This window comes from Cherax quadricarinatus, chromosome 73 (genome assembly GCF_038502225.1).
Source record: "Cherax quadricarinatus isolate ZL_2023a chromosome 73, ASM3850222v1, whole genome shotgun sequence".
In the NCBI taxonomy this organism is placed as follows: Eukaryota; Metazoa; Arthropoda; class Malacostraca; order Decapoda; family Parastacidae; genus Cherax; species Cherax quadricarinatus.
The window spans coordinates 16,434,440-16,450,946 of NC_091364.1; the positions used below are offsets into that span (position 1 = coordinate 16,434,440).

The 16,507-nt window shown below is 41.2% G+C and overlaps 1 protein-coding gene across 1 annotated transcript in view; it reads left to right on the forward strand.

Moving 5' to 3' along the window:
• The first annotated feature begins 248 nt into the window (after positions 1 to 248).
• LOC128701094 (TWiK family of potassium channels protein 7) overlaps positions 249 to 16,507 on the forward strand; it is a 438,324-nt gene continuing 422,065 nt past the window's right edge. The window contains exon 1 of the mRNA XM_070100646.1: positions 249 to 713. The gene's annotated coding sequence lies outside the window, so the exon portion shown is untranslated. The remainder of the gene's footprint in view (positions 714 to 16,507) is intronic.

The window sequence follows — 16,507 nt, forward strand, 5'->3', positions numbered from 1 at the left end:
TGGGCTCGCCGCCACAATCAATACACGCGCCAGCCGTACGACACACCCACTCTACTACACAACTAATGGCTTTCGTGTATTGACTATTCACATTACTTACTAGATATATAATTAAAGACCAGTGTATACTGGATAATTTGAAAATCGGGATTATAATAATTCTGGAGAGATGTGTGAAGGTAGTGCAGTAGGAGAGTGTGGGCTGGGATAGGCAAGCATCCTCCTGAAGCAGCATCCAGGCGAGAGAGGTGCCGCCAACTCGCCACAGATTTGACTTGGCAAATGTAAATCAGTGACTACCCTTAAACTAGTGCTCTTCGTGTAAGTTAAAAGCCGTGCGTGAGGTGCTTGCCACACCAGAGAGCCAGCCCAGCGTGACTCCACGCAACAGTGCTTACAAAAATAAGGTCGAAGCAGGAGGCAAAAATTTAAGTGCATCTTGTTTTCATTTCTTGTAATGACTTCGAGTTGAACACGATTTTCTCACGTTGTCTTGAGCTTTATTTATGCAAGGGAAAAAATCTTGCAATATAATTGTGTAATATTTATACATATAACTAAGGAAAATAAAAATGGACTCTTATTTTGAGATGGTTCTCAACGATAGTGAACCAGGATGTTTTTTAGTGACTGAGTGTTGAGAAGTGTTGAATTATACATCAAGAGGTGTGATGTTCAGGTGGCGAGGCAGCCTCACCCAGGAGACAGTCATGGTGAGCACACTAATGTTAATATACTCTGTGGGGTCCTTATCAACACAACCGCGATGGTACTGTCTTTTAGCAGTGAATGTGTGATTAATGTGGTGGTTGTTTCCAATACTAGTGTGTTGGACCCACCCACCACCATCGCTTCGCTGCTGTTGCAGTTGTTGGTGATGATAGGTGTGGTGGTGGTGCTATTACTGTTAGTTATAGTTGTTCAGGGAGTAGTGCTGGTGTGTTGTTGACAGTAATGGTAGTTGTAGTGATATCTGTGGTGCTACTGCTTGTGGGGTGGTGGTGATGGCAGTTGATGACGGTGGGGGTAGTGCTACTGCCTCTAGTGGTATTCCTAGTGCTGCTGCTAGTGGTATTCCTAGTGCTGCTGCTAGTGGTATTCCTAGTGCTGCTGCTAGTGGTATTCCTAGTGCTGCTGCTAGTGGTATTCCTAGTGCTAGTGGTATTCCTAGTGCTAGTGGTATTCCTAGTGCTGCTGCTAGTGGTATTCCTAGTGCTGCTGCTAGTGGTATTCCTAGTGCTGCTGCTAGTGGTATTGTTATTCCTGCTGTTAGCTTGCCAGTATTTCAGTTTTCATAACTATGCTTCTCGCAGTCCTCTTGGGTCAACTATACATCAGTGCGTCACTAAGCCTTCCTTATACAATATATCAGTAATAAACTGAAGCAATATTCTTTTTCATGAAGACTGAAATACTGTACATACCCGTGATATGCACGTGACCGCATTCCAGAGTGACACTACTTTCTGGTCTGTGGTCACACACCATTGTTGACGTCCTCATTAATCAGGCTGGAAATGACATTCAAATGTTTTGAAACATTGCACTGACGATTTACAAACAAATGCTCAGCACATGCACACCTATAATCATACATTGTCCTGAATATTAATACTTTTTCATAATACTTCATACAGTTCACATAGAATCTATCAAAATAAACCCTATGTTTGGAAATAAAGAAAATGTAAAGGATGATTAAAACAAATTCGTTTTTTAACCACTTCAGATACGAGGAATGAACTCTTGCATCTTTTCACAACCTGGTTTGATTTTTAAGGTTAATTCTGCTGCTTGGTATTGATGGTGTGGTAGTGGTATTAAGTACAGGTGATTGATGGTGTATTGTTGTGTTGCTGCGTGTGGTGTTATCTTCTGATGGTGTGTGGTGTTGGTGGTGACTGGTGGTGGTAACTGGTAGTGATAATTGATTGTTTTTAGTGATTGGTGGTAGTGGTTAAGGGTGGTTGGTGTGGTGGTGGTGGTTACTAGTGGTTGGTGTGGTGGTGGTGGTTACTAGTGGTTGGTGTGGTAGTGGTGGTAGCGGTGGTGGTGGTGGTGATAGTGATGGTAACTTGAGAAAAGACGGGGGGGAGGGAGGTGGTTCAAGTGGATTTTTTTGGGTGATTGTGGTTGTTCTGCTGGTTGTGGTAGTGGTTTTTATGGTGATAGCATATGGTGGTGGTTATAGCATGTATGGCTAGAGCGTATGGTAGTGGTTATAGCGTATGGTAGCGGTTATAGTGTATGGTGGTTATGGTGATTGTGGTGATGGTGTGACGGGGGGGGGTAATGGTGAATGTGTGGGTCACTGAAGGTTATCTAAAAACAATTTCAGGGGTCACTGCTCCCTTGGTCTGGTTTCATATGAGGGTTTCTGAATGATAGCTTGATTAACCAGGCTGTTGGTGCTACCGCTTGCATCCCAATATAGGTACAACAGCCCGGCTGATCAGGAACTAACTTGAGGAACTTATCTAGTTGAAGACAGCTCAGGGTCATTTTGGTAATTCTCTTTATGTATGAACTGGAGGTTGTTGAAAAAGTCTTGGTCACTTTACACTTATTGCGTTATCTTTTAGCGTACAATATACTCGTTGCTCCGCAGTTTTTCATTGAATATATTTTGCACTGTCTACTGTAGCTCTTGCTTTTGTAAGGAACAATTTCGGTATGCAGATTTGAGACCAGTTAGTCCAAAAATTTCCAGGTGTAAATTATGACGTATGCTTATTGCCTACGTTCCAGAGAATACAGTAATACAATCATAACCAAGCGTTAAACCTGTAAGGGTGATACAGCGCATTCCAGAGAGTATAGTTCAAGGCACTTCCGTCATTCCCAGTAATTTAGGTACTTAATTTACACGGGCAGTGAAGGTTCTAAAGACATTCTACAGATCTTCGATGTCTCCTGCAGCAATATTTCAGTCTAGAGAGAACAAGGAATTTTAAGAGCATCATCACTGGCTTGACATCTCTTGTTAGCCAGCCTCTCATTTTCCTTGCATTTTTGAACGTAAATATATTATCATTACAGACTCCCTCACATTCTTTCGCTTTGTTGAGCAGTTTCAGTTTATTTTATATTCTTTCCAGTTTTTCATTCTTCAAGTTTTTCCACTGCGGAGTTACTGATGTCTTCAGTGAACATTATATTGTTGTCTGTTGTCCAGGTGAAGACCTGGTGGTGGTAGTGCTTGGTGGTGGTGGTGGTGGTGGTATTGGTGGTTAGTGGTAGTAGTGGTGATTAGTGGTGATGGTCGTATTGGTATTGGTGGTACTAGTGGTGGTGGTAGTAGTAGGAATAGTACTATTGTAATAATGTTGGTAGAATTACCGACAATATGTAAAGTAAAAGGACACAAGTGCAACTAATGTGGCATTTTATTGTGGCAACGTTTCGCTCTCCAGGAGCTTTGTCAAGCTTGACAAAGCTCCTGGAGAGCGAAACGTTGCCACAATAAAATGTCACATTAGTTGCACTTGTGTCCTTTTAATAGTACTATTAAAGATGTGGGGTTTTGGCAGTGAAAATATAACCTGTGAAGGTGAAGCGGTGATGGTGGCGGTGGTGATGGTGGTGGTGATGGTGGCGGTGGTGATGGTGGTGGTGATGGTGGTGATGATGGTGGTGGTGATGGTGGTGGCGGTGGTGATGGTGGCGGTGGTGATGGTGGTGGTGATGGTGGTGATGATGGTGGTGGTGATGGTGGTGGTGGTGGTGATGGTGGCGGTGGTGATGGTGGTGGTGATGGTGGTGATGGTGGTGATGGTGATGGTGGTGATGGTGGTGATGGTGATGGTGGTGGTGATGATGGTGGTGATGGTGGTGATGGTGGTGATGATGGTGGTGGTGATGGTGGTGGTGGTGATGGTGGTGGTGGTGATGGTGGTGATGGTGGTGGTGGTGATGGTGGTGGTGGTGATGGTGGTGATGATGGTGGTGATGGTGATGGTGGTGATGGTGGTGGTGGTGATGGTGGTGATGATGGTGGTGATGGTGATGGTGGTGATGGTGGTGATGGTGGTGATGGTGGTGGTGATGGTGGTGATGGTGGTGGTGGTGATGGTGGTGGTGGTGGTTATGTTGCGTTGTGGTGATGGTGATTGTTGTGGTGTGATGATGGTGCTGTGGTTGTGTTGTGATGATGGTGCTGTGGTTGTGTTGTGATGGTGGTTGTGGTGTTGTGATGGTGGTGGTTGTGTTGTGGTGGTGGTGGTGGTGTTGTGGCCGAGGTGTTGTAATGCTGAGGAAGGTGTTGTGTTATCGGTAGTGAAGGTGTTGTGGTAATGTCGAAGGTGATATAATGGTGAAGATGCTGTGGTGAAGATGTGGTCATGAAGGTGTTCTATTAGTAGTGGTAAAGGAGTTGTTGTGGTGGTGAATTTTTGGTGGTGGGGTGAAGGTTTGTTGGTAGGGGTGAAAGTGTGGTGGTGAAGGTATTGTGGTGGTAGGGAAGGTGTTGTGGTGATCGTGAAAGTTTTGTGATGGTGAAGGCATTGTGGTGGTGGTGGTGGTGGTGAAGGTGTTGTGGTAATGAAGGTATTGTGGTGGTGGTGAAGGTATTGTGGTGGTGGTGAAGGAGTTGTGGTGGTGGTGAAGTGTTGTGGTGGTGGTGAAGGAGTTGTGGTGGTGAAAGTGATAGTTGTGAGTGTGGTGGTGGTGGTGAAGGTATTGTGGTGGTGGTGAAGGTATTGTGGTGGTGGTGAAGGTGTTGTGGTTAGGGTGAAGTGTTGTGGTGGTGATGGAGTTGTGGTGGTGAAAGTGTTTGGAGATAAACGCTATAAAATACCGTCACGATGGAGAGACAAACGCAGTATAACTCGATCCTTAATAGCAATGTTTCACCCACACAGAAGACTTTATCAAGTCACAACCAGACAGATCTACCTGGGGTGAGACGATGTGTGTACAGAGAGCGTCGTGAGATGACGGTTAGGTTAAGTAAGATTGGTCAGGAAACAGGACAAGTGTTTCCGGACGCGGGTCTTAGTTATATGATGACCCGTAACTGGAGGTTTTGGTCATCTGACGGAGGCCTTCCGCTGGCTTCCCCGTCCACCCTTTAAAAAATATATTTTTTTGATGAGATGAGAGTCAGATTTGTTGAGGAAGACAGGAAGTCAGGATCCTGGAACCACAGCTCATCAGCATATCCTACAATTTCAGAAAACATTTCGGTCCTGGGACCGAATTAATCCTACAGCACATCTGAGCCTCTCACCAAGATGATGAATTAGACACATATGCAACATCTGGGTATCTTTATTTCATAGACGTTTCGTCATCCAGTGACTTGATCCACACAATACATGGAGATAATCTGAAAATTGTAGAATTAAAAACAGAAGACAGTAGAAGTCGAGGTAATCAGTCCCTCGGTCTTTAAATTACCTCCATATATTGTATTAATACAGTCATTGGATGTCGAAGCGTCTACAGTAGTGATGGTGGTGGTTTAATTCGTCTTCTTGGTATTGTGTTTAATTCGTCTTCTTGGTATTGAGGTAATCCTTGTCAGGAAACTTCTCCATTGTTATCCCACACAGTAGCAGCACTGCAGAAGGCCTACTGGCCTGCTGTACTGCTGAAGGTGCTGAGGTGTTTGTGTGATTGTGAAGGTGGGTTGGTGGCGGTGAAGGTGTTGTGGTGGTGATGGTGTTAAGGTGGAGATACAGATATTGTAGTAGTTGTGTTGTAGTGGGGGTGTAGGTGTTGTAGTGGTGTAAGTGTTGTAGTGGTGGTGTAGGTGTTGTAGTGGTGGTGTACGTGCTGTAGTGGAGGCGAAGGTGTTGTAGTGGTGGTGAAGTGTTGTAGTTGTGGTGTAGGTGTTGAAGTGTTAGCGAAAGTGTTATGGTGATGGTTGTATGGGTGTTGTGGTAGCAATGGTGGAAGTGCTTTGGTGATGGTGGTGGGGTGAATGTGTTGTGGTGGTGATGTGAAGGTATTGTGGTGGTGATGGTGAAGGTATTGTGGTGGTTATGGTGAAGGTATTGTGGTGGTGATGGTGAAGGTATTGTGGTGGTGATGGTGAAGGTATTGTGGTGGTTATGGTGAAGGTATTGTGGTGGTGATGGTGAAGGTATTGTGGTGGTGATGGTGAAGGTATTGTGGTTGTGATGGTGAAGGTATTGTGGTGGTGATGGTGAAAGTATTGTGGCGGTGATAGTGAAGGTATTGTGATGGTGATGGTGAAGGTATTGTGGTGGTGATAGTGAAGGTATTGTGGTGATAGTGAAGGTATTGTGGTGGTGATGGTGAAGGTATTGTGGTGGTGATGGTGAAGGTGTTGCGGTGTTGTTGGTCGGGTGAAAGTGTTGTGGTGGTGGGGGTGAAGGCGTTTGGTGCTGGCGAAAGTGCTGCCGTTATGAGAGTTATAAGGTGGTGATGAAGGTACTGGTGTTGGTGGTGACGGTGTAGGCTGTGTGGTATAGTAATATCCTCACAGTAGGGCACAGTCAAATGGTGTATTTTCAGATTCCAATAGTTGGTTCATGGAGCATTACATAACTAGATGTATTTTGTTGGCAGTGAGTCCCTGAGAATTATCCCCTAGTCTCCGATAACTAACATTCATTTAGCTGTGGCTCAGTATTACCTGCAGGAGTATACTTTGAGTGTGTTCCGGGGGTCAACACCCCCGCGGCCCGGTCCATGACCAGGCTTTGGTATTCCTAAGAGTTCCAAGAGCAGCAGATCAAAATTCTTTATAGACCCAGGAACTGTAGCTCAACACGCTGAAACTCCCGAGAAGTTCTAGTTAAACATCAACTAGGGGCCCAGGAGCTGCAGTTCATCTCTAAAATAAGACAAACTAGTTTTAGCTCGACACTGTCGAGAAGCGCAGTATGTGTACATCAATATCCTCAACAGAGCCAGCAGCTTGAGGTCATCCTTGTCAAACATCGCTCAGATGGAAGATCAATCGTACGTAAATGTAGCGAGACCTTAGTCTCTCTGCAAATCATGGGTTATATAATGCAGACTAAGACATTTAATACTGAATATATTAATATTGATATTACTTTTTAGTGTGCAGAAATTTTTGGAGTACAATCGCATTACGAGGCCCACCAGCTGGCGCTCATGCCTCTCACTGATCAAATTTGTGGTCAGTATGTGAAGCCATGAAACTGGGACACAAACGCCATTAAGGAAATCATTAACGAGTCACCGTTAATGATGTTATAACCCAACTTCCTCAAGAAGCCTAAGAGCTGGAAACCGTCCCTGTTAAAGACCGCTAAAATTACAATAATGATATACATTTCCGGCAAGACGAGGAATTATGACATGTGAAACACCTGATTATCTTCAAATAAATGTATCCAGGTGTTACACAGGTATTTAATTCTTCACAGCTAGAACTGGATATCATTCAGTCATGGAGATCCACACAGTATATATCTCACTACAGACATGACCTAGCACGGGATGCTCTTGTGACCTAACCTGACGAACAACCAATTTCAGTTTCTAGTTCTTGTTAGATAAAAAAAAAATGATTTTTAGGTGTTAGTGATGGAGTCGTTGAGCACAGACCAATAAGCTCATTTTCATGGACATTTACTCTACTATGCCGTAGCATTTGCTCAATTTTCTCTGCTTTTAATTTAAAAAAATATAATACTACAATTAATTAAAATATCTCGAAAACGGCATTACAGAATTCCGTGAAAATACACATCATATAGAATAGTTTCATAGATATATCCTGCAGTATTTGTATTTTAAGTTGTCTTCCTACTTAAACAATATAAAATGTAAAACTTTTAAATAACAAGGAATAAAGTTAGCAAAATATAATACGTATTTTAATCGGGTTTTCACAAGTGATGGAAAAAAAAAAAATAAGAGAAAATTAAAAAAAAAATTTTATCAGTTCAATACAGGGATGATCTTTGAAGAAACTGGAATATGAGGTAATCAGTCCCTGAAATATAGACAGGACGATGGACTCTTGTATCCTGGAGTCAGATGAGGGGCAGTAGTTGAAGCCAAGTCACAGGTGGGCGGGACCCGCTAGTGGTAGCAAGTCATGCCCAAGGGTTTGGTCAGAGCTGAGCAAGTAAGATGCGGGAGAAATTCTATGTCAAGAGAGATTAATCACCTTCTACTGTCTTGCTTATTGAACCGATAATATCACAGGTTGAAGAAACGTCTTCGGATAAAGATACCCAGGTGTTGCATACGTTTTATTCTTCATCTTATGCTATTGTGTACCATTTGTAACGATGTTTCTCAGACTGACCAGATTACAAATCTGTATAATCATGATTTTTGCTGGATGGCAAATTTTTATTATTAATAAAGAAAATCTGTGGTGTTGAACTTGGAAAAAATAGTCCTGCCCCGTCGCCCCATAAAAGAAGAGAGAAAAATATAGGAAATTGTTAAAAGATATTCTGGCTTTAAGGTGGATTTAACTTTTGTGACTATTCAAGAGGCTTCAGTATGCCAAAATACAAGTGATTAACTTACTTGGATTATGACGTATTTTCAAGAGTCGAGACGTCGTAAGTGGAGACGTCGTAAGTGGAGACGTCGTAAGTCGAGACGTCACGCTGAACATCGCATCAAAAACATCAGATTAGGAGTCATAGTGACCACTAGCAACACCCTGGCATTAAAAGTTTGAAGTGTATCTATAGAAGCCTTCTTAATTTACCTCATGGAAACCAATTAAGGCAAGAGAAAATCAGATTACAATTATTAAACCGTGAATTGCGCTTCCTAATTATCACATCGAGTGTTGTCTAACGCATTTAACTACGTCTGTTTGTGAACGTTCTACTTTTGGTACAATTTTTTTTAGATAAGTTTTCTTTAATTAACTAAAACTAGGGAAATTAATTTCAAATAAGGTTTACATATATAATGACAGAGTCACTACACACAATACAGTGAAGTGGTGTAAGTCGTTTTAAGATGAAGACGACGAGCTGAAGTGTTCACTATAACTTTCAGTCATCACCAGCAGAACAACAACTTTCAGTCATCACCAGCAGGACGACAACTTTCAGTCATCACCAGCAGGACGACAAATTTCAGTCATCACCAGCAGGACGACAAATTTCAATCATCACCAGGAGGACGACAACTTTCAGTCATCACCAGCAGAACAACAACTTTCAGTCATCACCAGGAGGACGACAACTTTCAGCCATCACCAGCAGGACGACAACTTTCAGTCATCACCAGCAGGACGACAGCTTTCAGTCATCATCAGGAGTACGACAACTTTCAGTCATCACAAGCAGGATGACAACTTTCAGTCATCACCAGCAGGACGACAACTTTCAGTCATCACCAGCAGGACGACAACTTTCAGTCATCACCAGCAGGACGACAACTTTGTCATCACCAGCAGGACGACAACTTTCAGTCACCACCAACAGGACGACAGCTTTCAGTCATCACGAGGAGGACGACAACTTTCAGTCATCACGAGGAGGACGACAACTTTCAGTCATCATCAGGAGGACGACAACTTTCAGTCATCATCAGGAGGACGACAACTTTCAGTCATCACCAGGAGAACGACAACTTTCAGTCATCATCAGGAGGACGACAACTTTCAGTCATCACCAGCAGGACGACAACTTTCAGTCATCACCAGCAGGACGACAACTTTTAGTCATCACCAGCAGGACGACAACTTTCAATCATAAGCAGGTCGACAACTTTCAGTCGTCACCAGCAGGACGACAACTTTCAGTCATCACCAGGAGGACGACAACTTTCAGTCATCACCAGCACGACGACAACTTTCAATCACCAGCACGACGACAACTTTCAGTCATCACCAGCACGACGACAACTTTCAGTCATCACCAGCAGGACGACAACTTTCAGTCATCACCAGCACGACGACAACTTTCAGTCATCACCAGCAGGACAACAACTTTCAATCACCAGGAGGACGACAACTTTCAGTCATCACCAGCACGACGACAACTTTCAGTCATCACCAGCAGGACGACAACTTTCAGTCATCACTTTCAGTCATCACCAGCACGAACACAACTTTCAGTCATCACCAGCAGGACGACAACTTTCAGTCATCACCAGCACGACGACAACTTTCAGTCATCACTTTCAGCAGCACGACGACAACTTTCAGTCATCACCAGCAGGACGACAACTTTCAGTCATCACCAGCAGGACGACAACTTTCAGTCATCACCAGCAGGACGACAACTTTCAGTCATCACCAGCAGGACGACAACTTTCAGTCATCACCAGCAGGACGACAACTTTCAGTCATCACCAGCAGGACGACAACTTTCAGTCATCACCAGCACGACGACAACTTTCAGTCATCACCAGCAGGACGACAACTTTCAGTCATCACCAGCAGGACGACAACTTTCAGTCATCACCAGCACGACGACAACTTTCAGTCATCACCAGCACGACGACAACTTTCAGTCATCACCAGCACGACGACAACTTTCAGTCATCACCAGCAGGACAACAACTTTCAGTCATCACCAGCACGACGACAACTTTCAGTCATCACCAGCGAGACAACTTTCAGTCATCACCAGCGACGACAACTTTCAGTCATCACCAGCAGGACGACAACTTTCAGTCATCACCAGCAGGACGACAACTTTCAGTCATCACCAGCAGGACGACACTTTCAGCAGGACGACAACTTTCAGGCGTCACCAGCACGACGACAACTTTCAGTCATCACCAGCACGACGACAACTTTCAGTCATCACCAGCACGACGACAACTTTCAGTCATCACCAGCACGACGACAACTTTCAGTCATCACCAGCACGACGACAACTTTCAGTCATCACCAGCACGACGACAACTTTCAGTCATCACCAGCAGGACGACAACTTTAAGTCATCACCATGTGGCGTGTCGAGTAAATTAACTAGTTTGCTCTCGTTACAAAGTTCATGTTAAATGAAGTTGGAAGGGCTCTTGATCCAGGGAACTGAAGTTACCTTCTGCTCTCTCAGCTCAAACCTGATTACCTTACTCACTAATTTAGCATTTACTAATGAATATAACAAGAACAACAAACATAACAAAAATAATAACCCAGCAATAACAATAAATACAGCAACACACAACAGTCACAACAACTGTAACAATAAACACAACAGTCAACACAACAGCAATCAACAACTACCAGACAGCAATAGCAACACAAAAACACCAACAGCAAAACACACACAACAACAAACACAGCAACAACACACAAACAACCTTCACTTAGATATAAAAGTTTAGTAACTTCTAATAGTACTGCTATTTTACTACCTCTCTTATTGTATTATTATTATTATTATTATTATAACTAAGCGCAAAACCCACAAGCGTGATACAGCGCTGCAAGGCAAGGTGTGCTAAAGGTTTAGTATTCTTGATCAGAGACTAGCGAGGGTGGAGAGTATAACACAGGTAGAGTTAGTAAGAGCAGTGTAAAGTACTTCTATTACTACTGCTCTTATTACTCAGATGTGCTTTGATAACATCCAGAACAGGCCGAGACAGTCTGAAATTTCCTCTTCCCTTGTGGATTATTTGTGAACTGTTGCAGCCACAGTTGTGAGGCTTTTATTCTTAATAATAATAATATTATTATTATTATTAACATAAAGGACTAGGACAAAGCAATATAGTTTCCAAGACTAGTAATGAGGTGGTGGCAATATTTTGTTAGTAAGGGCATATGGGAAATTTTTCGTGACGCGGGTGTTGGTGTTATTTATTTGATGACCCGCTCAGTGTTCTCCTGACGAGGGTGTTAGTCCTATGATGACCCGTTCAGTGTACTGACGAGGGTGTTAGTCCTGTGATGATCAGTTCAGTGTTGTGACGAGGGTGTTGCTCATGTGATAATCCAGTCAGTGTTGTGACGAGGGTGTTGCTCATGTGATAATCCAGTCAGTGTTGTGACGAGGGTGTTGCTCATGTGATAATCCAGTCAGTGTTGTGACGAGGGTGTTGCTCATGTGATAATGCAGTCAGTGTTGTGACGAGGGTGTTGCTCATGTGATAATCCAGTCAGTGTTGTGACGAGGGTGTTGCTCATGTGATAATCCAGTCAGTGTTGTGACGAGGGTGTTGCTCATGTGATAATCCAGTCAGTGTTGTGACGAGGGTGTTGCTCATGTGATAATGCAGTCAGTGTTGTGACGAGGGTGTTGCTCATGTGATAATCCAGTCAGTGTGGTGACGAGGGTGTTGCTCATGTGATAATCCAGTCAGTGTTGTGACGAGGGTGTTGCTCATGTGATAATCCAGTCAGTGTTGTGACGAGGGTGTTGCTCATGTGATAATCCAGTCAGTGTTGTGACGAGGGTGTTGCTCATGTGATAATCCAGTCAGTGTTGTGACGAGGGTGTTGCTCATGTGATAATCTAATCAATATTTTTTTTCATGCTGATGTAGTCATTTGAAGATCCACTCAGTGTTGTAACGGAAGTGTTACTCTCATAACCTACTCTGAATTCTGATGATGACCTATCACTAGTGCATTTGGTTACTGGACAGATACTTGCCTTTGGCTGACTGATCCATCGTATAAACAATTATATGGTTTAGAAAGACACGTAAGCAATTATATATCACGTCAAAACATATGATAGATTTTATACCCTATTTAAAATACACAGGATCACCACACATTAGCGTCTTGTGTGTGAGATGCAGCAAGGTTATGTGAATTATTCAGAAGACGTGGAGGTGGAAGCTCCAGCCTCCCTATGGTATTTTTTATGGTCTTGAATAATTGGAATTTTGTGTCTCCCGATCCCCATCCTTTCCTTGTCTTGTATGTATTATTGCATTTATGAACTGTAGTTTGCCTGCTGACAACTCAAGGGGTCACTGCCCCCTGCGATCCAGTCCCAGTCCATTACCTCTATGTTGACGGTCTGATCAACCAGGTAGTTGGTGCTGTCCGGCCACACGCAGTCCAACGTAGCTACCACAGCCTGCCTGATTAGGAACTTATTTGAGAAATTAAGTTCCCTCTTGAAGACAGCTAAAGGATATGTTGGTAATTTCCCTATGTCTGAAAGGTGTTGAAAAGTCTTGGTTCCTTTACACTTGCTAAGTTACCACTTAATGTATATTCATTAAGCAGTTGCTGTTCTGTGGAGGAATTTTGTACCATCTGCCAAGCATTTCTTTTGTAGGGAGGGATTTCTAGGTTTAAATTATGATTAATCTTTCTCGCTTAAAGACTAAAGAGTCCAGCTGAAGGGATTTCAGGCATTCCCAAAAATTTGGGGTTTGACTGAAATTATACAGAGTGAAGGCTCTCTGTACATTCTCTTACTCTGAGATTTCGCTGCTCTTATGTTAGTGTTGAGCAAAGTTCCAGGGTAGAGAGAACAAATAACTTAAAGAATATTATCATTGGCTCATGTTTTGTAAGTTTTTAATTATATATATATATATTAGTCTCTCGTTTTCGTAGCAGCTGTAATAGCAATAATGTGATCCTTGAACGTAAGTTCTTCTAACAGTGTCATTCCTGAGTCCCTCCCATTAGCCTTCGTCTGCTGTTAAGGCTTATTATAAATACCATAGTTTACAACATCGACTAGATGAAGAATTAGACAAATGTGCAATATTTATCAATACAAATTCAAGGTCATAATGAGAAGACTGTCGAAGTATATGCAAAAGTCGAGGTAATCAGTCTCTTAAGTGTTTTACTCTTAGTCTCGTACAGCTCCTGAGGAATGAATGATAATCAGGTTTGATTCAAGGAAAGGGAGGCCTTGATGCCTCTCGCCGGCATCAAGGCCACCCACTTGACGTGCGTCTGCACAGAAATCAGTTTATGCTTAAAAAGTAAAGTAGGCCTTGACCTCTTTTTGAAGGTTACACTTCTCTTCTTTCGACTTTTATATTATTATTTCGTCTTCCCTTGTCAAAAAGGAGAGAAAAAAATGACAATTGTTGAACACAATCTTTATTGAGATATGTCGTATGGGGATCAAGCTTGGTCTCCAAGCTTAGTTTCCAAGTTAGGTTCTCAAGCTTGTTTTTTTATCCTGGTTTCCAAGCTTGGTTTTCAAGCCTGGTTTTAAAGCTTGATCTCCAAGCTTAATTTTTAAGCTTGGTCTCCAAGCTTAATTTTTAAGCTTGGTATCCAAGCTTAGTTTTTAAGCTTGGTCTCCAAGCTTAGTTTTTAAGCTTGGTCTCCAAGCTTAGTTTTTAAGCTTGGTCTCCAAGCTTAGTTTTTAAGCTTGGTCTCCAAGATAAGCTTTTAAGCTTGGTCTCCAAGATAAGCTTTTAAGCTTGGTCTCCAAGCTTAGTTTTTAAGTTTGGTCTCGAAAATTACTTTTTAAGCTTTGTCTCCAAGCTTAATTTTTAAGCTTGGTCTCCAAGCTCAGTTTTTAAGATTGGTCTCCAAGCTTAAAAACTAAGCTTGGTCTCCAACAAAACGTTGTCCAGGTTTTCAGTTTGTGTTTAATAAATTTTGCACTCCCAAATTTCATATGGTTTTGGGAATACCTCTTTCACTTGTCCTCAGTAATTTGTACAAGGAATTTTGTTTTAAATAAATTACAAAACAGAATTCCTCCTGAAAAGAGTAAATGATGCAGATATGTGGATGATGTCCTGTGCTTAATGCCCCAGAATATAAATTTAAAAGAATTATTTGAGTTAAATAACCTATCTCCAACCACAGAGTTTGAATAAAATAACTCACTGCCATTTTTAGAAGTTTGTAGTATTATAAAGGATTCAAGATTTTAAATTCTCAATAAATGCATTTGTGTGTGTGTGTGTGTGTGTGTGTGTGTGTGTGTGTGTTTCGTGCCGAATAGGTAAAACTGAGTCAGTTAGCAAGAACTCATTAAGTCCTTTCTAAAATTTTCTCTTATCTGTTAAAGGTATATTTTTTTTTCATTCATGTTAATGTAAACATATATCTACCTAACTTATCATTAGTCAACACACTTCACCTAACTCAGTGTTACTAAGCTCTCTCTCTCTCTCTCGCTGCATATATACCGTGTGTGTATATATATCTATATATATATATATATATATATATATATATATATATATATATATATATATATATATATATATATATATATGCAATTAGATCACAGTAAACAGGCGATTTCAAACTATGAGGTGCTGGCCGACCCCTTATATAGCTTCCTTGGATGCTTCACTTTCATAGTTCCTTGATAATGTGAGTAGTCACGAAAGCGCTTGGAATTTCTCTATTCTTTCAGAGTGGTTGTTTTGCATATATATAAATCACCTATTTACTGTGATCTTATTGCATATATATATATATATATATATATATATATATATATATATATATATATATATATATATAGTAAGATCACAGTAAACAGGTGATATCATAATGTGCAAAACAACCACTGTGAAAGGATAGTGAAATTCCAAGCGCATTTGTGACTTCTCACATTATCAAGGAACTATGAAGACAATACATCAAGGGAAGGCATATAAAGGGACGAGACCACACCTCACCATCACATCCCACAACAAAGCAACACCTGACACTCGACTCATAAGAAAGGAGGAGCACTGCAGGAGGCCCACTGGCCCAACTAGGTCCTTCACGACATTCCACTAACAAAATACTTTTCCAACCCAAGTACTCTACCCAAGAATTACGATTTATTATTTGTCGAATGTATTATTAAATTCTTCCAAAATTTTATTATAAGTGAATCTGATTTATATAAACCAAAGGAAATACATTATTTTCAAAACTGCTTTTTATGAAACAAGATTCAATTACATTCCTGTCGACCATGGACTTGCTCTATGCAATTTTCTCAATTTTTTGAAAATTAATTGGATGGTTAAAATCTCTCACATGAATAAACAGAACATTGGAATCTTGTCCAGTTCTAATGCTATATTTATGTTGTTTTAATCTTAGTTCGAGACTTTACCAGTTTGACCATAATAAACTTTATCGGAAATTTTACAAGGAATCTTATAGACACATCCATCAGAATTTTGGGGTGAATTCTTTATCAAAAATTTTTTTTTACTATATCAAGATTTTTAAACACAACTTTGATATTAAAAGTCTTAAGACGAGAAGGCATATCAACCAAGTTTTCATGGAAAGGGAGAACCAACATATTTTTAGTTTAATAAGGCTGGTTGTCCCTTTTTGGATTATAAAAAGTATTTCTAGCAATTTTAAAAGATTTATCAATTACGTTTTTTGGGTATTTCAGATCATTAGCTATTTCATAAATTTTGGATATTTCCTCATCTATGAACTCTAGACTACAAATACGTAAAGCTCTCAAAAACATTGATGAGAAAACAGTTTAACTCTATCTTGATGCGAGGAATAATAGTGGACATAGGAACAGTTATTTGTAGGTTTTCTGTAAATTATAAATTTGAATTCATTATTACCCTTAATAATTAAAACATCTAGAAAAGGCAATGAGCTATTTTCCTCAAATTCCACAGTAAAGTTTATAGAATGGACTAAGCTATTTAA